Source organism: Amblyomma maculatum, chromosome 1, assembly GCF_055883805.1.
Source record: "Amblyomma maculatum isolate TAMU_Amacu chromosome 1, ASM5588380v1, whole genome shotgun sequence".
Classification (NCBI taxonomy): Eukaryota; Metazoa; Arthropoda; class Arachnida; order Ixodida; family Ixodidae; genus Amblyomma; species Amblyomma maculatum.
The window spans coordinates 127,128,102-127,149,984 of NC_139344.1; the positions used below are offsets into that span (position 1 = coordinate 127,128,102).

General features: G+C 45.9%; 1 protein-coding gene across 3 annotated transcripts in view; it reads left to right on the forward strand.

Annotated features, from left to right (window-relative positions):
* Window positions 1-21,883, forward strand: part of LOC146203886 (uncharacterized) — an 85,227-nt gene that overhangs the window by 12,290 nt on the left and 51,054 nt on the right. The window lies entirely within an intron of this gene.

Sequence of the window (21,883 nt, forward strand, 5' to 3'; positions counted from 1 at the left end):
TCAAATTTTCTGACTATTTTTTTGGGGGGGAGGAGTAAAATACTTGCAAAACGGCAAACTGTACACGAAAACTAGTGGAATGGACGGCCGCTCTTTCTGAAGAATATTCTTCATTCTTACAAGCGTACATAACTACATGGACGTCCAACGCTAACAAGCGGAAGCTTTTTTTTTTTCTATATTCGCGCCCTTATCAAAAGCCTGTTCACAGACCAGGAAAGCTCGGGTTTGGCGCATGGTAGCTTTAGTCTTATGTCTCATAAAACAGTACGTAACACTGACCAAGAGAGGCAGCACACCATTTTCTATAAATGTATGCACCTATTCTCTGAACACCCAAAAAGGAGTGGCCACCTTACGGGCCAGCCATTCGCAAGCATTGGCAGAATATATATATACGCTTGAAGGCGATTGCTAGTTTACTTTATTAATTTAATATTTATTTTCCGTGAACAAAAGGTTGCATCCTGGCGAGATTTAAAGGCTAAAAGCTGCTGCAAACAGCTTGCCAGGGAGCCAAGAACCTCTGAAACTGGCAGTAAGCGACAGAATGCATATGAATTATTAGCCTGCACCAAATTCATACTCCCTTAAAAATTGAGTAGGCCGCCGCTGTTTGGAATCGATATCAACTGTACCTTTCTGATAATATTGAAACTGTCCAAAAATTGCGCCGTTAGATTTGTCTGTTCCGATTCTTCATAGTTCACCAGTGTAACGTTACACTAGTGCAGGATGAAAAATCACGGCACGATTATTTAATTCAGTACCAAATTAAAGAACCGTTTAGCTTTTTTTCATCGATTATACTATTCACTCCCATCAAGCACCTACGTCAAGATACACTCCCCATTTTCAGTTCGTCACAGAAACACTCAACAGGTGTCGTATCTCTTGTCCAAAAACAGAAACATTTTCGCAGTTTTTCTTCATACGGAGAGCAATTGATTGGAACGGCCTTCCCAACATCGCTGTAACCATTGAAGGTTTTATTAAATTCAAAGACACGCTGAAGTCAATTTACATACCATAGCTCTCGGTATCTATCTGCTGAAACTTTCTTCTATTTTACTTTGTTTTTAGCTTCGAGTTTTCCCTTGTTTCCAATGCGTGACCCAGTTTTCCACCCACTGTTAGTCGCCTGTTCATCTTTTTTCTGTTACCGCTTTTAGAACTGTTGTAGCTGTTTGCCTATGTCAAATTTCTATTTAGTCCCTTTGTATAAGCATTGTTCAGAATATAGACCACTTTTTGTTGTTGTTTTAGTTGTAAATACCCCCCCCCCCCCCCTTTCATCTTGTAATGCCCCTTCCGGCGTCTTTGAGGTTACACCGGCGTCTTTGAGGTTACAAAAATAAATAAATAAATAAATGAACTGCATTAAACTTAAAGTACATAAAAGAGCAAAATAAAATTATCGACAGATATCAGGAGTACAATTACAGATCGAAAACAAGGGCGATACATCGAATTTCAAGAATAACAATTGAGAATAAGAAAACAAACAAACAAAGATTTAGGATTCTTATGTGGCTTTGACATTTATGCGGTGTTATTAATTTCTTTGGGCGTTATATGTGGAGTTTGGCGAATTATATGTGTCATGAACGAATCATGCACCTGTCTCAATTTCTTCTTTTATGAGAATTGCTTCAGTTTCTAGTTGCTATATTCTTCAAGTGTGGCCGTAATGGCACGTTACAGTGGAAGTGAATTAATCTGGATTGTCACGGCTGGGAACCTGTCGAGTGCACGGTGATGGGGTAACCAGAGCTCTTTAATAGTACCAATTGCGAAACTTTCCATAGGGCCCATGTATTAAAAGACGACGGTTTTGATTGGTCAAAATTCGGGTGTTTACGAAGAGTGGCGGCCCCCGCGGCCATTAAAGAAAACTATGCCTAAATTGTAAACTTTCAGATTGATGAAAAATGCACTATCACGGGGAAAATAAATATGTTCAAGAGTTGCAGTAGCAAAAATTCTTGGGCGTAACAGCTCTACTGGCAATTAAAGGGAAAAAATAAGAAAGAAAAAAGGATGATTTCCAGAAATTAATGACGGCAATAACAGAAAGCTTCTATTGACCGTTTCTAGAAGGCGCGAAAATTCATAGACACGATAAAAATTCGTTCTAAAATCGGTCACTTTTTGAAACGGAGTTTCCCAAATAGTATGATCCAAAAGCTCTGGTGGTAACGACTCCTCCCCTCACTTCGTCATCGTGACCTTTTTTGTCTAAGAGGTTTTACTCCAGAACCTTTTAGCGAAAGCACTCACAGCTTATCACCACCGACCAAGAATCTTGTCTGCTGGTTCTTCTGCTGTCGATGCGATTGGCTAAGTTGTTTCGTGAGGTCACAACTACGTGGCCTCGCGCCGGTAATTCAAACCCAGTCCGGTGTAGCGGAAATTTGGCGTCAGCCTATTTATGAACAAATTCGATGTTCACGCCAATTCGACTACGGCGAACACGATGGAGACCTTCAAATTTGACCATGGACATTTCTAAATTTGACGTACCCACCTCGAAATCAGACCTCGGCCAATCTGCACCAAAATTGGTGACCGGCCATAATTGATTGTGCCCGACATGATCGTCATCTCCAAGTGTGGCCATGGGTATTTCCGAAATTTGGCCCGGGGAATTGCTAAAAAGAAAAAAAAAAAAACCAGCGATTTCGCACTATAATATTTTTGACAAGGATAACCCATGCTGATTTTTCTTCTGTCTTTGCTAGTTTACATTCTCTCTGCACAGGAACATGCGACCATGCTCGGACACGTAATCCCCTTGTCCCTTCACTTTCAATTAGGCTGGCGAGTTACGCATGGCGTCGTGGAGCTACGATGATCGCACTCATTTTGTTACATTTTGCCCCCGCAGATTTTTATAAAGTGGGATCCCACTAAAAATCAGCCTTTAAAACCTATACTACACAATATGCGGCTTTACGCTGCCTTAGAACATTTCCTTTCTCTTACCTTACCAATGCTGCCAGCTTATGTGTATTATGAGTAAGTGAAAGAATAATTCCTAGATTTGCTACCACATTTCAACAAGCACACAGTAAAATCTGATTCAATTGAACGGCGCCACTACTACGACTGCTGTTATTTCAGTCTGAGTGCTTTATGCTTGGGTCTCCAGGTCGCCAGAAGTAAATTACGCGCGCCCACGTAGCACAAGCTTTAACTTTGGAGGAGAGAACACGTTGAGCAAAAAATAGAAGGGTTGACAGATGGCGGGCCGACGCATATTTCATGAGTAGAAACGGTTGCTCGAAGGCATAAACGCCCGCGAACTCTTGTGTAACGGATGACCAGGACCTTCTTGCCTGTTATTCGATTAATCGAACAAGACGCTTGTTTCAGTCATCTGAAATGAAACACCAACGAAGCAACTGTCAGGAAATTACTAAAACAGTTTTCGACACGGACTCTTTCTGCAATCCAGAGGGTTTAACTGTTCACTGATTTTTAGTTTGAAGCCTGTGATACACACGGCTGGGCGATTTGTCCAGATGGGTTGTACAGCATGGCGCACATTATATTCGTGGTAGATAATCGCACATAACACATTACAGTCAATTAACCAAATTTTAGTAATAAACTTTTTATTTCCTGATTTTTTATGTGAGGTGATATGTTATCGCGTAAACATCAGTGATGAGACAACTGTTTAAATTTTCTTAATCGGTAAAATAGTTCGAAATATCAAACAGCAATAACGCGCATATGAAAGCTCCTTGAGTATGCTTTACGCCATGCATAATACCAAATGGAGTCGTTCGCATTTATAGTACATCAAACACAGACGCTAATTGTGGAATTGAAATTGTGAAAGACGTTAACGTGAGTTTATCGTCATTATCATGCGCAGCGATGTCATTTCATAAACATGCACTATGGGAAAGCTAACTCAACGAAGAATGACTGTGGTGGCTCCGTGGTTGGGGCGCTCGACTGCTATGCCCAAGAATGCGGGATCGAGTATTGGCCACGGCGGCTTTTTTCGAAGGAGGCGAAAAGCAAGGCGCCCGTGTACTGCGCAATCTCAGTGCACGTAAAAATTGGGGATGGTCACAATTTCTGGAGTTCTTTACTACGACGCCCATCATAGACTGAGTCGCTTCGGGAAGTTACACACTACAACTGAACCAAGCAAAACAAACCAACTAAACAAGCTTGAAAATGCGCATCTTTAGTGCTCGCTACTTGAAGCCACATTCCCCACTAGACAAAATCAGAAACAGGCCTCCGCTTTGGTGTTGACAGCCTTCAGTTTTCTCAATGTTATACTGCCCCATAATATCAAAATAAGTTGTTAAGTTCATATTGGTTAATTAATAGTGTAATCAGTGTGCGCCTTACTGTATAATCCACTTTTTTTCACCACATCGTCACCCATCACTAGCCCCTTCCTTCTCCTCCCTTTCCCACTCGCAGAGTATAGCGGGCTAGGTATTGAACTTTCGAGCCGACCTCTCTGCCTTTCTATGAAATGAGCTCATCCACACAGGCTAAACCGACAGTGATATTTTAAATAAATATTTGTATGCGATTGAAAAACTTCGCATGATATATTGTAAGTATACATGGTACTATAGAAGTTAGTTTCGAAGTACTATAATCCCCCACCTCCCAAAGAGATTTCCTTCAGTAATTATATTGATTTATCGTTGTTTACCCGCGTGTCGATCCATCCTGCGGACCGACACGCGGTCCGCATGGTGGAAATGCGGTCCATCAATTTTCCCCTTGCAAGATCTTTAACATTAACCAATGCAGAGCAGCGGTATGCGAATAGCAGTTTTACAAAATCCATCTAATACGATTAGTCAATTCTTGCTGCCGAATCCAATATGAACAGTACAGGTAAACTCCGAACCAAATAAGAAATTCGGAGCTTTTGCGAATATTATCGTAAAATCATCGTTCCAAAATGCTGCGCTGCAACTTTTGGCGTTAGAGAAACAGCCCCCCACCCCCTACTCTCCGAACATGCAACATTTATTTACACTAGGCGCTATATAATACCTATATACACTACAAGAATTCAGTGTGTTAACTCTATGACTGCCATGTTGTACGTACAGGAACATCACCTTTTGCTACTGATGACGAAAAAATATAATCTGGCCTCACATCTCAGTCGTAGGCACGGAGCAAGAAACCTTTAGGCACGGCCGCTCAATGGAGGCGCCGTGCTTTAGAAGTGGAAACTACGCTGTTTGCGGCGACCAGAAAAGGTCACAAGCCCGCGGCGCCACTATCATGCTGGCGGCGCCTGTCGGCGTAGAAAAAAATTACAGCCGTTTTGGTTGCCAAGGCAACCAGTCCAGGTTTCTGTAAGACGCGCCGCATGCTGCCGCCGCTCCATACGGCCGCGTCATGCTCCGTGTCGTCGGCGCTACAATCCACCTTTTTCACAAGGCCCCTCTGCGCATGTGCGCCGATCCCCTAGTTGAAAAAAAAAAAAAAACAACCACCAAACCAAACTGCGCGTGCGCAGTTCTTTACCTCCGCGAATGGCGCAGCCGTAGCTTATCTTGGAGGCCATGTGTAGTTAATATTTGTGACAGGCGTATACGATAGATGGCAGTAGCTGTCAAGAACACATGTCGTCATTTCGCTGGCAGCTGCATCTCTCAGGGACGGTTTCAACCAGTAGCAGACGAATTTCCACTACTCCAAGAGGGCGCCACATTTTGTGAAAAAGGCGGATTGTGACCTTATCAGCTCGCCCGCGTTGACGGGAGTTTCACCTCCTAAATGGCTGCTTGCTCCGTGGTCGTAGGCGAGCACTACACCCGCGAGTCCGTTCTTGGACACCTTTTCATCGAGAGGCATGTGTGGGATATTTTAAGATACTGCAAATGGGCGGTTGATTATGATCAAAGTTTTCGATGGGTAGCCAACATTCGCTTTTCGAGGTTTCTGTGCGTTCATGATGCGTAATTGAGGCTTCCATAGAAAACAACTGGGCTGAGGTTTTTGACAATTGCGAGGCAACTGTGAAATGTTGTGAGATACTATTATAAATATTGATAGTAGTGGTCCAAGCTTCCGATGCGCAGCAAAATTGTGCTTGCGAAGTTTGTCCTGCACTCAAAACAAGTAATTAAGTTGAAGTTGAAATTAATTTGCTTACAAATGAGAGGGAGCATCGATCCCGTAATTAAGTATGTAATGGAAAACCAAAAGGATGAGTTTTCGAAAATAAATAGTAAGAAGCTACAATCCTGCCGAGCGAGGACCTGCGGAAATACTGGATATGCTGCAGCCTAACAATACGAAAAAGATACGTTCAAAAATGCTCTCCCAGATAACGCCCAAAATACCCGGTCATATAAGAACAATATGGCTGATGCATACCCAGAAATTTTCCAAGGCCACGTGGACCTTACGACCGCGCAAGGCAGGCTTTGCTGACGCTGAGATCTGCCCCATCCCCGAAATGTGGAGGTTGTTCACGAGCACTACGAACGCCACAACTACTCGAATAGGCAACAGGCTGAATCCTTCATCCTGCGGTAACTAATCGTAGCAAAGTACTGCGTGACATCGGAGTGGAGCCTGTTCTTGAAGCAGTCGTCGGAAGGAATAACGGCGGGCTTATGTTGTTAGAAAACTTTTGAAAATATTTGATTCGTTTCGATTACTTTGAACAAGCGATCTTTGACTCGTTGGGCGAATTGAATAGGAGGAGAAGAAAGTCAAGAAGGTTAAGCAGCAAAAAAAGAAAAACAACAAAAAAAGAAAACGTTTTTCTGCTCTGCACTAGGGAAAACAGGATGAAGGACTATAATGGTGGAGGAGAAAAGAGAATAAGAAGGCAAGATGTGGCAAGAGTGGGCGAAAAGTGTACTGGAAAGTCACAGCCTGTCATCTCAGGATTTTTTGTGGTAGATGACCTTTACCGTAGATGATCACCGCAGCCACTGTTCGAGGACCTTCATCTATGTCACAGCATGGAATCTGTCAATGCTCTCCAGTTCATGGCGTTTTTAGGCACTGTATTTGGGATGTTCACAAAAGTATATGAAATGGTTTCCTCACTGCCGCAGATGCCGCACGAGGGGCGATTAGCTATGCTAATAAAGAAAGGGGCACTGTTTTGTAACGGCAACACCCAGTCACAGGCGACGCAGCAATGTTCCTTCACGTATTGGCAGGCAGGATAAAGGTCGGAACTTTAGGTCAGTGTCCAGGGATTGTGAACATAGACGTTGGTTCAAAAACTGGCCGTAGTTCCATGCGGCAACCGTGATCTCCCGAACCAGTGTTCTAAGCCTACAAGCTGCGTCTGGTGTTTAAAAGGGGATGAACACACGAACGCCCTCTCGGTGGGAAGTCCCGTCCGCGCGGTAATTACTTCTGATGCCGCTGTGTCCAGTTAGCCATTGACAGATAATGTCCCGCCACTTATATCGGAATAATATATTTGATGAATTTCGCGATCACTTGCTTGTGGGAGGTGCAAAGAAGAGCATTTCGTAAGCCCTGGAGCGTACTTTTCACTCAGTGAAAATACACCATTGCTGGGGACTTTCATGATATCTGATTCGGTACCTATTCTAAAAACTTGAAAATTTGCGCATCCTTAGTATGCAGCGTCCCTCTTTTCATGCCCCTGTCTTCGTGTTCGTATTGACGGGGCATCGCTCTATAGGAAGCCAGTATTCGCAGGAACTACCTATCAGAGCGTATGCAAGAAAAGTATGCGGATTTAAGCTTTGTACGCTGCTAGGGTTATGCAGTCATTTCCATGCTGCCTGGAAGTTCCAGAGTATTCCGTTCCAGCTGACGTTCATCACAAGGCACATTACATCTGTTGAGCGCGCCTTCGAAGACTATTGCGGAATCTCTAACTATCGGAATTATGGAAATAAGCGAATTTGGATTACGCATCAGCGCCAGTGTTCACTGCCGACAGTTTTTTAAAGAAACAAGTCTGGAAAGTGCGTGACCCAACGGCAACTCCACTCTATCCCGAAAAAAAAAAAAAAAAAAAAAAAACGAAGAAGAAAGACGAAGACTCGCTTTTTCTTCTTTTTCTTTATCAGTGACATAGGTTTGTCGAGATGTGGCCGATGTTAAACTTTCGATTTCGTTCCCTGGGACGGAAAGCATCTGCCAGAGTGTGACGGCGGCAGTAAGTACCCGATCGAAAGAATCCGCTATTGGGCTAAGCCAGTTGCGAGTGAGCCATCTGGATGCAATCCAAAAGGCAACGCGACACACCAAGTTGAGGAACTAGGCCAGCTGGCGAAGAACTCATGATACGGTTTCGCACAGTGACGCAGGATATCAGCTGGCTCAGACTTCAATATCACTCCGCCTCAATTGTGTTGTTATATACTTCACCCCGCCCGTAATATTGTGGTTTAGAATTAAGTTTTTGGAGCTGTTTCAAAGTCGTTATAAAGCTGGTTTTTCGAAGCATCCGTTGCTTCCAAAAAGTAGGCGTGTGGGATATAGCCTTGAGGTAAAAAAACAAAAACAAAAACAGGATGGGCATTGTAATGCCGAAAACACCAATATATAGTAGGGAAACCATAGTTTACTCGTCCTGCATGCTTCGCTCGGGAACAGAAAGACTAGTGAGACGAAGTCACGCAACGCAGTGGAGCATTTCATTTGTCTTCCGCGTATCGACCTGACGTCTGTGTCGCCGCTGTCCCCGTTTTGGCGCTGTCTTTAGTCACGTTTCGACATGTAGTGATACTGTCCATACCCGAAAACCGCTATGCTAATAGATGCTACAACAGCCGGGCCACAATCCGTTTGAGACCTCCAATATCATTTTTAAGAATCAACATTCAAAGGTAGGCATGCATGAGTTTACAGGTGCCAGCAAACAAGACACCAAGAATAAAGTGGCTCGAATCCGCACACTGACTACATTTAGACTGTCGATGTGACAGGTCCCATCTTGAGCATGCACCACAGGCTCACTGAGCTTAAACGAATATAAAAGTGGTGTTACGTTTTCGTGATGCTGGTGCAAGGGAATGACACATGTGGCGTGGCCTTCTCTATGAAAGCAACTGGTGGCAGCGTACGTAAAAAGTATTACGCCGTTTTCGCCTGTATGTGGGGAGAATATGTGTACGTTGTAAACATTTACTGCAACACATGGCAATTTGTTTCGCTTAAGTAACAATTCGCGTTTCTAATTGAATAATCCGATTGCATATGTTTCACTCCGTTCTGTGTAACGCTAGCTCCATTGCGGTAATGCACCCTTGTTGAGTGCTCGTGTGGGTGTGTCGTTGGAGAACTGTGAGCGATGGTCTCACAACGACCTAAATGCGACGAAAGGTGGCATGCGGAAACCCCGCATCTCAATAAAAATCTTCTTTTCTCGACAATGAACACATCTATCATGTGAGCGTGTGATAAACAACTGACTGCATCAAAATGAATGCGACAAAATAATGGGCTTTAACGTTAATTCTCTCAAGACCTCGAGAGGTGTGTTTGTCTGGTAAAAATAGCTTCCAATGGAACATTGACGCACCGCGCATCCAGTCGGGCATCTACAGATGGCTTAATGATTCGGCGCGAAATATGACGCGTACGTTATCCATTCACTTTGCCCTTTTGCTAGCAAGTTGATTGGCCAAAGTGCGCCGCCGATTGGGCGAAACAGTTCACTTGGCCATCCTTTTCCAGGGGAATCAAATGCCATGACCGCTATTGACTTCCAACTAGAGCACTGCATGGGGCCGAGACATGAACTCTTTTACCGGGCCGGGTCCGGGCCTGGAGTTTGGGGGTCCGGGATGGGCTCGGGCTTAATTAAAGTAGCGGGCCCAAGTAGAGCTAGCGCCCGCACACTCGTGAGCAAAAGCGCGGTATACAACACGCGGCCAGTGGCGAAGCTCGAAAAAACTGCATTTCAACGCCATCTAGCTCGATACAATCGTGGTGGTGCTCTATTTATCGACATGCACGTGTTGCTGTCACTGTCCCTGTCGCGGTCTCTGGATGGAGTTTAGATGTAGTTTTCCCGAGCTCCGCCACCGGCAGCATACCATTTAGGCTCATAACTGTGCATCAGGGGTTTATGTCCGGCTTTTAATTCACTATTGCACGATGAAGCACCCTGGGGGCCTTATAGCAGCTAGACGGATCAAATAAAGGCAGGCTGTGCGCTATAAAAAAAAAGTTGAGGTTTGCTGCCTTATTTATTAAATTATTGCACTTGGTGGTTGAGTGGTTACAACGTTCGACTACTATAGGCCGCGGTACCCTGGTATGATCTTGGGCGCGTCGGTCCCATTGAGGAGGAGAGCCCCTGACACCCGTGTACTTTGCGGTGTCAGTGCACGTTAAAGCGATAACAGCACGAGGCGACAATCCCTGGCGATACATCACGCGACGACGGCGCCAACGCCTGCCGTTGCCTCTGGTGCACACCGCGCGAAACGACGCGACTCGGCGTCAGGGCGGTGCGTTTTCAGCTCCGTTCGTCTGTTACTTCCGTCTCGTCGTTCGGTCAAGGCGAGTACAGTTATGCTAGAGTTTCTAACACTAACCATCATTAAGTACGATACAACACTGATAAAAATTCTTGCAACGCATCTCGTTTCCAAGTGACACAGCGCAGTGGTGCCTATAGTACACTGCGATTCAGACTTGCATTGCAAGAAGTGACCTTCTCCCGCTCATTTCGAAAATTCAAAATATCTAACCCCACTAGCTTTTATTTTATTTTATTACCCTACCAAAGCTTTTACTGAACTGTCTCGATGCGCTAATATATATGCACCGATCAGACGAAGTGTGCGTTTGCAGGTTCTTCGCTCCAAACCGGATTATAGAAAAATTATCTTTGGTTTATAGCTTGTGGTTAAACCTGGACTTACACGAGAGCTATCCGCATGTCCACGCTTAGGTTCGGCTTGAGAGTAAAGACATGACGTTTGCACATAGTAGTTTTACTCTATGGCTTCAGCTTCATTTTTGTCATAAGGGGCACTTTTGACCGCTGAAGTGCGATGAGGCGAAAAACTCTATCGCGCTGTGGTCCGCAGCCTTCCATTACGGCACCTCTTTCAGTCTTCACTGCCACCTTCGCAATGATGCGATAGCGTGAGCTACCAGCCAATATATATAAAGCCCCACTTTAACCCAGCCGTATGAACGTACCTGCGTGGCCTAGGGATAACGTGAGTGAAAAGGCTGATCCTGATATCACCCTCCCATATGAAAGGAGAGGCACGAGTTGGCAGCTCCTGCCAAACGCAATGTCAGGAAGCCCTACGTCCAGTTACTGCTCGGCCATGTCAGTTGCCAGCTACCGCTTGCCACGACTTCTTTCTTCGCTCTTCGGACAGGCATGTCGAAATGGCAAGACTGTGGTCAATGTAGCCCTCGCTTCAAAAACAAACTTCACTCGCAAAAAAAGCCAGAACGGAAATTGAGTACCTTAAATCCTTCCGTGATTGGCTGCCTGGCGACAGCGAAATGCTCTAAAAACCCGGAACCTCAGCGATGAGATGAGCGGCAACGCTTTGGCAGCCCTCAGGTCCCTGCGCGACTGTGTCGCGCGGCACGCCGCCGCGAATTTGTCGCCTCGTGCTGTTAGCGCTAAAAGAAATCGAGGAGATCGAAATGTACCGCAGCCCTCCGCTGCGGCGTCCTTCATAATGAGTCGCCTTGGCATGTATGAAAGTTCTTTTCATTTTCGTCTGCACAGGAAGGCGACCAGTTCAGACATGAATTGAAATCGTGGAACAGCGTATATTAAAAAAATATGCTACTCAACTAGCTGCGAGGACTCTTTTACGTTTAGACAACGCAAGCCGTAAAATATGACAGACAAAATCTTGAGGTAATACGAATTAATTTATTACGCATGCATGGAATTCTTTTCGTTTGCTTCCTAGAACTTCGGAGTTCCTTTCTGTTATCTCTCTGCGTCTACATGATCACTGTTCAGAAAGCCAACCCAGCGATAGCGCCTCGTCACTTCCTTTTGAGTTAAAACACACACACACACACACACACACACACACACACACACACACACACACACACACACACACACACACACACACACACACACACACACACACACACACACACACACACACACACACACACACACACACACACACACACACACACACACACACACACACACACACACACACACACACACACACACACACACACACACACACACACACACACACACACACACACACACACACACACACACACACACACACACACGCACGCACGCACACACGCACGCACGCACGCACGCACGCACGCACACGCACACACACACACACACACACACACACACACACACACACACACACACACACACACACACACACACACACACAAACACACACACACACACACACACACACACACACACACACACACACACACACACACGCACACACACACACACACACACACACACACACACACACACACACACACACACACACACACACACACACGCATTGCGATTCGAGCTTCTTTGTCGGACAGTTCATTATTTGTGTAGCAGGAGGCTACTTGCCCACAGCGAGCAGTGTACCTCATGCGCTACTTGAGAATGGGCCGGGCCCGAGCTTTGCGGGCCGGCCCGTGCTCGTGCTTTCAATCTCGGGCCTCAAATTCAGGCCAGTGCAGTGATCTTCTCCCAGCATAGTCTATTCTGCGCATTACCATCATGCATCCCCGACTCGATGATCAACTTGACTATATCCCACACACGCTGTCAGTACAAGGACGCATATGACTATTTAGCCTAAGCGCAGGAGTGCGGGGAGGTGCACACTACGAAAGGCATCTGAACATGCCATAATACGTGCGCAGTGCGTGAGCGTGGCGCCATTAGCGTTACCAATTAAAAAATTTGCGTGCATGCCAGTCATGCGTAAATTCCAGCGCACCGAAACACTTTGCTTCCACAATATTTTGCCCCAGTACCTTGCTGTATACTGATCGCACTTTGCGTATGTTTTTTGTATCGAAAAAAAAATGATTATTTATTAGTTGAATGATTGATTAATTAATTGATCAATTTATTGATAGATTTCTACATGTTTCAATATACTCTAGGGCTTGTTGGATATGGCGTAGTGGAGGGCTTCGTATTAAGTTCAGCCACTTTTAAAGTAACGAAATCTTTGCATTCACCGAAAGCACCATTTTTGCTGCCGTGGTTGGTACCGAACTCGCAACCTTTTTGGTAAGCTATTGGACTCCTAGACAAGCTAGGCATCGAGGCAGGCAAAAGTAAAGGCGATATCGTTTTTTCTGCTCATTTCCTCGCCCCTCATTTCTTTCTGCTTCGGAGCCCGTCTCTTACAATATACCTCGTAAGCCACAGACATATCCTTATATTTTCGTAAGCGGTGCATGCACACCTTGCTAACCGACGCACAACGGCGCAAGGATAGCTAAAGGCGACGCGGACAATTACAAGGGTTATGTTTATTTTTATACCTAATAAGCGAGAAGAGGGCTGTGGGGTAATGGGCCTTTAGGCAGAACGACTGACAGGAAGAGTAGACAGGACCGCGCAGCACGTAGGCAAGTCGCGCGTTCCATTAGCAGTGCGCTGTAACTGGTGATGGAACGCGCCATGCTTTGCAGTGGTCGGAAGGCAAAACGCAGCAGGCGCAGAGAGTGTGCGGCCCTTTCCCCGCTTGATGCTTGCGTGCCGCCGTAGCCAGACGCGGATGCCCTGGCGGCAAACTCCAAAGAGCTGCATTGCGAACCAGAATAACATTGCTGGGCGACGCATCAATCTCGCGCGTCTGGGTCACCGACTCGGGTCGGAAAACGACCGCCGGCGCGATGGCTCACTTGGCCCTGCAGCCCGCACCTCGCACTGCTACACGGCGCTGAGGCATGCGGGGATGCATGCATTTTTTGTCTTCATTCGTTTTCGTATCTTTTCTTCGGAAAATTTTAACCAAATCGCGCAGCTTGATTGGTTTGAAACAGTAAGTACTGGTTAACCTCTGCATATTATTGTTTCCTAGTTATCGATAGTTTTCAAGATGGTATCGGTGATGCCACACAGCACATAATCAATGGCGACCGATAATTCGCAAGAAAAAAAAATAAAATAAAGCGCAGGAATCACGCGCATCTTGAGCCATTCGGAGGAAAGCTCACTTCCTCGTAAAAGAGCACGTAGCGGGCGTACAGCAGCGTAGTTCTTGCGCTTCTCGTTTTTCCGCTAGCAAATACTCTTTTGTTTATTTTCGTGAGATATCGGCCCTTGCTTTGTTCCACGATTTAATAGAAATCAACCTGACAGGCCTGCGTGAACACTCGTCTCGTTTCACTGCCAAATAATTAGGATAAAAGATGGGATATTAAAACACCTTATAAGTCCCGAAAAAGAAATGCAAGAGAGCACAAGTGGGCACGTTTCACCTTGCGATTAATTGTCACGCATGTTTTGCAAAATCACACTGTATTATGGGATGACTATTTTGCAATAAGATCAGCTGCTTGCGTTTTCTTTCCTTTTTTCCCTTTGGTCTCGGTATTCAGGCCAGCATTGGTCGGACTTTTCGATATAGAAATGAACATTGCAGATAGAGACGCGGAGCAATGGCTGCAACTCCTGCAAGAATACATTCTTACCGATGGCACATAGAGATCTGTGCATGCCATCTCCCTCACCCTCTCTCCGTCCCCTGTCCCGTGGACAATGTGGATAACCTATCTTTTCTGCTCAGACAGCCATATATGCTGTGAGGGCTTATAGCACGACCATGTACAGCAAATAGTGCACGTGTATGGAGATATTCGAGGTCTGTATTGTTAACCATCTTGCGCGTGGCCTGCTTCAAAGTATTATAATCCTAATCACGGCTGCGAAACCGTACAGCATTAGAGTCACCAATCTTGTTTATGGAAAGCAGCACACAGCTGAATCGGCCTTTGTTAGACCTCGGATGCATAACATGCACTGAGAGGTAAAGATGATGCGTTTCAAAATATTACCCTGTGTGCGAGGACCGAGGATAACTATGATGCTGCGCCACGACTCGCGGTATTCTCCTTCTTCCAAACCCTTCAAATCGAGGAGAAAATTCCACACATATATATACATTCTTGTGAAACCCTCGGTATGTTGCAATGAGCACTTAATCTCCAGCCTAAACCACAGCCTTTTGGCACGGCTGATTGGTAGTTACCCTTTCACGAGTCGTGCCGTACGATGGGCGCTCTGAGCGCTCTCCCAAGATGGCTGCTGTAGACAGCACGTACGAGCCAACATCGTTTTACCCACGATGACCTCTTTAAGTGGTTATCTCAAATTTTTATTTCAGCATCAATACTGTCGTATATGTATGTGAAGAGCGCGCGACATACGGCACAGAAAAAAAAAAAACCATATAAGCATCAATTATACCTACATCTCCGAATTCTGTGGTTAAGGGAATGCCGACTGCTGGAAATTCGTGTTTTGATTTATGCGCCGAAAACTTGTATACATCTGTCCAAGTCTGAAACTATACAGGAAATATAATGACGGTTATTTTGTTGGAATAGATGCTCATTCTTGCGCGCATGAAAATGTATCAGGAAGAGGTAACCGTACACCTCATTCAGGAGAAGAGGCCAAGAGAGCGCGTTTTACCCAACGTCATAGCTGAAGACTAAGTACTGATGCTTCTTTCTGCCTTCATTGCAGTGCATCGTTTGTTGGATTGTGCAGACTACAGCAATTACTCTTCTCTTCTTTAGGACGACCCGAACGCAATATCACTTGTTTCCCGTCTGAAAGCAGCCTTTTTTCCGGCGTCTTACACGGCTGCACTTAGTGTGAATTCTTCCGCATGTGGCGCAATAGCCACGTGCACTGCATGGTGTCAAACGGCTGCTTCGGGCCATGAAATCCAATTGTGACAACAGTAGTTTTATCTACTTCTGAATCGCTTTAGGGGCAGTTGATTATTCCCACTTTCAGAATCGGAACGAGTACATCGTATTTAATGCGCGTTCAGAAACCGTTCCAGATCCCCAAAATATAAAGGGTGAGGGTGCAATCATTTAACTTCATTGTCTTGCGCACTACCAGTGAAAACACCGCCAGTGACACGCAGGTATCAAAACAAGGAGTATCGATTATGTCACCAGCGCTTGTACAATGTACCGTGCCTCTCCGTTTGACGTCATAGTTATCTGCGGCAGGACCAAATATCCATCCGAAGAATAGGGACAGCGAATAACTAAAATGGAATAGGAAGAACTGGCTAAGTGCGCTTGAAAACACGACAGAGCGAGTGCGCCTGTAATCGAAGTTCTACAAGAATAACGGAATACCGACTTCGTAGCCACCCACACCGATAAACCAAGATGTGTCTGAAGGACATGGAGCGCTAATGTCGCAAAGCAATGAGTAGCCTTCGCAGTATTGGACGCCGGGACATTGGAACGCATTCATGGATGAAGTTTTAATTCAATATTCGAAGGCAGAACACAGCGGCGGCTTCCATTTGCCCGAAAGTTTGCAAGAATTGTCTCAGTGACCTTACATAAATGCGAGAAACAGTGGGAGCTCTACCAGTAAAATTGGCGCTGCTGATGGCGCTCGTTATAAATAGCAGTGATATAAAATACACCGGACTAGCGCTGTTGCAGCAGTAGCCCTGCTCCCAAGCGAGCCCGCCCACAGCGTGCGCTAAAGGTCGGCACTCATGGGGCAGCTGAACTCATTCGTCATCGATGCTCTCAATCAGCACTACCACAACTATCGGCTCGACGTGTGGCGACCTGCCAGTGCCGTCATCAGCCTGGTGCCTGTCCGTTTCTGGACGCCAGGCAGCGTCCATTGGAGCGGTGTACGCCGCGACACGTCACGCTTCCGTTCTCCTTCGCACAATTTCTCTTTTTCTCGTCGATGACCAAAACGACGCCGCATGACGAGTCCAGTCACAATTTTGGGGACCTAGGGAGAGCCAAGGGGGGCGTGGGGCGACTGAAAACTTGGCGGAATGCGCCCCAAGAGACGGCGCGGGGCATCCTGTGCCGGCCTCGCTGACTCACACGCGTGCGTCGCCTGCGAAGAGGAGGCAGAGACGGCGTAACCGGTGCGCGCAGCACGTGCCAAAATTAGCCGCGCTCGCGCGCACTGCTCAGTGGGGGGATCGCTGGCGTGTTCGGAGGAGAGGGGGGTGATCCACGAGCACCCGCCGCCAGGGGCCAGGTGTCGAGAGCGGAACACGGCGACGCGGGAACCCACTGGTACCGATCACCGCCTCTCGAGACCCACCAGCTCGCGCGCATGTGAGTACAACGCGGCGTGCCGCGACCACCCACTCCCATCCCCCTCTTCCTAACACTCTGCGACCGCGGGAGGAATCTTCGCCCTCGCGAGGCCTCCTCCGCCCGAACTTTGCGGCTCGAGGCAGTGCAGTGGACGCGCCGACGGGACCTGAACGTCCGCGCATGCAAGGCACGCGCCGCGTCTCCAGGTCCTGCGGCGGATCTGCTGTCAGTTGTCCACCCCCCTGGACAACTTTTGCACCGTCGTCGCTCGAGAGCGCGCGTGCGCATCGCAGGTTGATAGCGCTTGAATCTGGAATGCAGCCTGGCGACGGGTGTACTTTCGCGTCCGGATCTCGTGCCCTTTCACTGGGGCCCGAGCGCGGGATTTCGCTGGTAGCAGCGATAACTGATTTTTTTTTTTTTTTTGCCGCTCCGGCGATATATATCAGCACTAGAAAAAAAGTCGCTTGGTAAGTAACTATCGGCTGGCGCGACTCAACCTATTGTGCGCCCGGATTAGCGAGGTCACAGCTCCGTTTACAGAGTCTCTCTGGGTTGCAGTATGACGCAATTATTTTAGATGTTAACTTAGTGTGCGACCTGATTGCGTCGGTCATCCTTTAGCCGCCGCTAATATTCTGTTTTTATTGACTTGGCCAGGAGATCATGCGTGCGTAGTACTTAAAGTGGACACAGTTTTTCTTTCGCTAGGATGGTACCAGAATAAAATGCTTGAGCCATGTTCAGGGTCACCCAAGAAAAAAACGAAAAAGCTTCAGGTTACTGGGGCGTTAATTGCGGTTGCATTGTGTTTCGTGTAGTGCTCAATTTTCTGTGTGCTGTCAGCGACGACTCGCTCCTGCCTTCGTCATTTTTTCTTTGCTTAGTGAGGCGCTGTGTAGCGGTATCCTTGAAAGGTGTGCAAATATTAGAAAGCTTCCAACGGCGAATCGAATATGCTGCTGTTCGCATCGCTGAACGACTTAAATAGTGCAAGTTCAAAATCCTTCAAATATGACTTCAAATTTTTGAATAGGTCTTGAGTGAATGGCGGGACGTTCGTATAGCGCTCGATGCAATTTTCTTAACAGGCATGTGGTCGTGATCGGATTGCGCGTGAAGGATTGTTCAACGTCATGACGCCTTTCATTTGTATCTTTGGAGGCAGGCTTTCATAATGCTTGTAAAGGCTTTTATGGTTTGACGGTGCGTAAAGGATTAGACAAGCTGAGATTGATTGACTGAAAACTTTATTTAGTGCATGGGAGTTCTTGGAGTTGTGGGTGGTCCGCCTATTCCGGCAGCCCAGTGGCCTGCGCCGCAGCGTGGGCCCTGCGAACCAGTCCTCGTTGTTGGTCGGGGTCCTCGCTGTGAAGAATGGCCTCCCACTGCTCCAAATTGGGATAAGGAAGTGTATCGATAAAGGGATTTAATTGGCATGCCCACACCATGTGAAAAGCCGTAGCTATTTCTCCACAGTGTGGGCACTCTGGTGTGTAAAGTGAGGGGTACCATTGGTGAAGTTTAAATGGTGTAACGAGAGTGTCTGTCTGTAGCCGCCGGAGGGTGTGCTCTTCTGCTTTGTCTAGAGCTTTGTGGGGTGTGGGGTATGTCTGTCTGGCTTGTCTGTAGGCCTGTAGGAGTTCAGCAAAGGTGATTATAGGCTGTGTGATATGTTCCTCATCGGCTAAGGGGGGATCCCGGTGTAAGAGAGCTCGGGCGTGCCGGTGGGCGGCGTCATTCCCTCCTGTGTGTTCCGCGTGTCCCGGAAACCATATGATTGAGGCCGGATTAGGGGGGTGTTTTGCTAATGGTGTCAGACATGATTGATGGATGAGTCCACTGGTAATATTCCTGCACGAATTTTGGGAGTCGGCCTTCATGCCCGAGTTTGGAATACAGTGCTCATACGTAGCTCTTGTCCATCATCTGCCAAGATTTGAGGGCAGTTTGGCCATTGTCGTCACCAGGTGCAAAATGCTATTTCCTTTAACGTGGTAAAGGACGGTCATACAGTTGATGCACCTAGTAGAGATCAGTGTCGCGTACCGAATATGTCGGGTGCGAATATGCTCAAAATATTCTGTTCGGTTTCTGGCTAAATGCTTCTTCATCTATTACGTAGTAACGCTGCCACATTCGTATTCGATTAGGCTTCGCAACAGTACTATTTGCGTCTCTTTAGTATCTGTGGTACTCACCTACGGGGATGAAACGGGGAGACTAACGAAAAGGGTTCTACCTAAGTTGAGGACAACGCAGAGAGATATAGTAGGGGAAATAGTAGGCATAACGTAAAGAGATAGAAAGTGTGCGCAGTGGGCCAGAGAAAAAAGTCGAGTTAATGACATTCCAGTCGAAATCAAGAAGAAATGAGTATGGGCAGGACATATAAGGCGAAGAGAGGGCAACCAATGATCGCTAAGAGTAAGAAATTGAATCGCAAGGGAAGGAAAGTGTAGCAGGGGGCGGCAGAAAATTAGGTGGGCGAATGAATTCAATTAGTTTGCAGGAGCCAAGTGGCTGCAGCTAGCTCAGGACCAGGTTAATTGGAGGAATACGGGAGATGCTTTGTCCTGCAGATGTATAGTTCGGCAGATGATGAGTATCTGTGCATAAGCGGCGTCATTTTTATCAGGGCCTTACACTCCTTCCGCACTAGTGAAACATTTTTTTGTTATGAGCCGAAGTTTTTAGCATTGTTCGTTTACAGTCTAGTTGTCTCCATGATATAAAACGAAATATTTCATAGTGCAACTATACCATACATTACATTTACGCTTGTCCCACCTACCTTTCTACGATGCGTGCTGTGCGTTGCGATATAAAATATTCGTTTTAAAGGCAACATTTCGTGCGGCTGTCAAGTTATTCGTTATAAAGTTTTCACGACATTGATGTCAAAATGTGAAGGTCAACAACAGGACTGGTCCACATGAACGAAGAAAAAGAACTTGCATGTATTCCTCGGCTTTAAGGCTTCCCGCATGTAGCACAACACGTAGCACAACACGTAACACAACCTTCCACACTCCGCTGATACTTTTTGTATTTGTTTTTACGTCGAACACATTCCGTGGCAGTTTGGGGGCGCGAAGTTGTGGAATTTTAGCCTAAAAGAAAACGAAGAGTGATGGTTTGTAAATGACTTACCTTCGAAACTGCAACCGACACCTGCTTTCTGCCTAGTTATTTTTGTCGAAGCTTGCGAGTTCAGACAAACTATGTCATACAGTGTGTCGTGCGAGAAGGAATAGGCTCATTCTACATGATGTTTCTATGTCGAAATAATTATACTAATATTCTGTATAGAGGATAACACGCCTCTTGGTGCTTAGGATGCACGGATCAACAGCGGTATTTAGAAATGGGGGCACAGATACAAAGAAAGATTACTCTAGCGTAACAGTATTAGCAGTTTTTTTGCTTGGATTTGATTCTGCTGTAGGGTTTTATTTCGACGCTTGTAAATTTTAAAGCTCTACGAAGTTTCAGGTAAGCGTGATAGTCCATTTTTAAACAGCTAGTGAGCATATTGAATTTTAGACAAGCATTTCGGCAATAGCACAGAGGACGCCTTTTTGTGTAATATGACAGCATTAAAATGTTCGTGCTGCCCCCGCCTCTTCACCGGCGATAAGCATAGAAGTATTTTAACGGTAAATGTGACGAAAACACTATTTTACATTTCCTCGCAAAGCAATGTTCAATAAAAAGTATGTGACTTTGTAAGACAGGTACAGCGAAGAAAACCATAGAAATCCTTGACTTTGCATATATGTAGTCAAAACAAAACAGTCTTGAACCAGAGGCTATGCCGCTTTCACTGAAAGCCAACAGCTTCAAGCTAAAGTTATGATTTCCGGGCCAAAATGCAGTTTAGTACGTAGGTTCAGAGAAATTCCAAATACAGGCAATTTAACGTAAGCGTTGGTGATGTGCATAAAACATAGAAAAAGAACAAGTTTTAGGCTAGTTGGTGCTTTTGAGGAAATGGCTGCGGCATTGTAATCTGATTGGTTAAGAGAAAATGGACAAAGCAAGAAAGGGGGAACTGCCGTTCAGAACGTTAGACATGCACTATCTTTTTACCGCGCTTGTTACGATATCACATCCAAAAGTGTGCTGTTCTTTCTCCCAAAATGTATTGGAACCTTCAAAGGGGGAGAAGTCTATTTTATTTTTTAAAAACTAAGGCTCACTCATCCACCGCTTTCATTGTGGCATTCATAAGCTACTAATTCCTATTGCTTTTAAAATATTGACATGGACGGCACTGAAGGAAGAAATTCGCACTTAGAAGAATTCTAAGGGCTCCAAAATTACCGCACATGTCTAGTGACGTAAGCAGAAGAGTCAGATGTGAATAGAACTAAAAAAAAAAAAAGTAGGATGTGAAAAGAAAACCTCTGCTATCAGATCTGCTCCGGTGAGTAACCGCTCTTCATTATTCCTGAACCAATGAAGCTGAAATCAGATGCAAACATAAAAAACAAAAACAAACAAACATAACTTTCAGTATGTTGCAGACTGAGCATTGCTTGTCTCTATCAGTTGAATTTATGACATGATTGACATGATATATATATATAACGTAATGCAGTTCAGC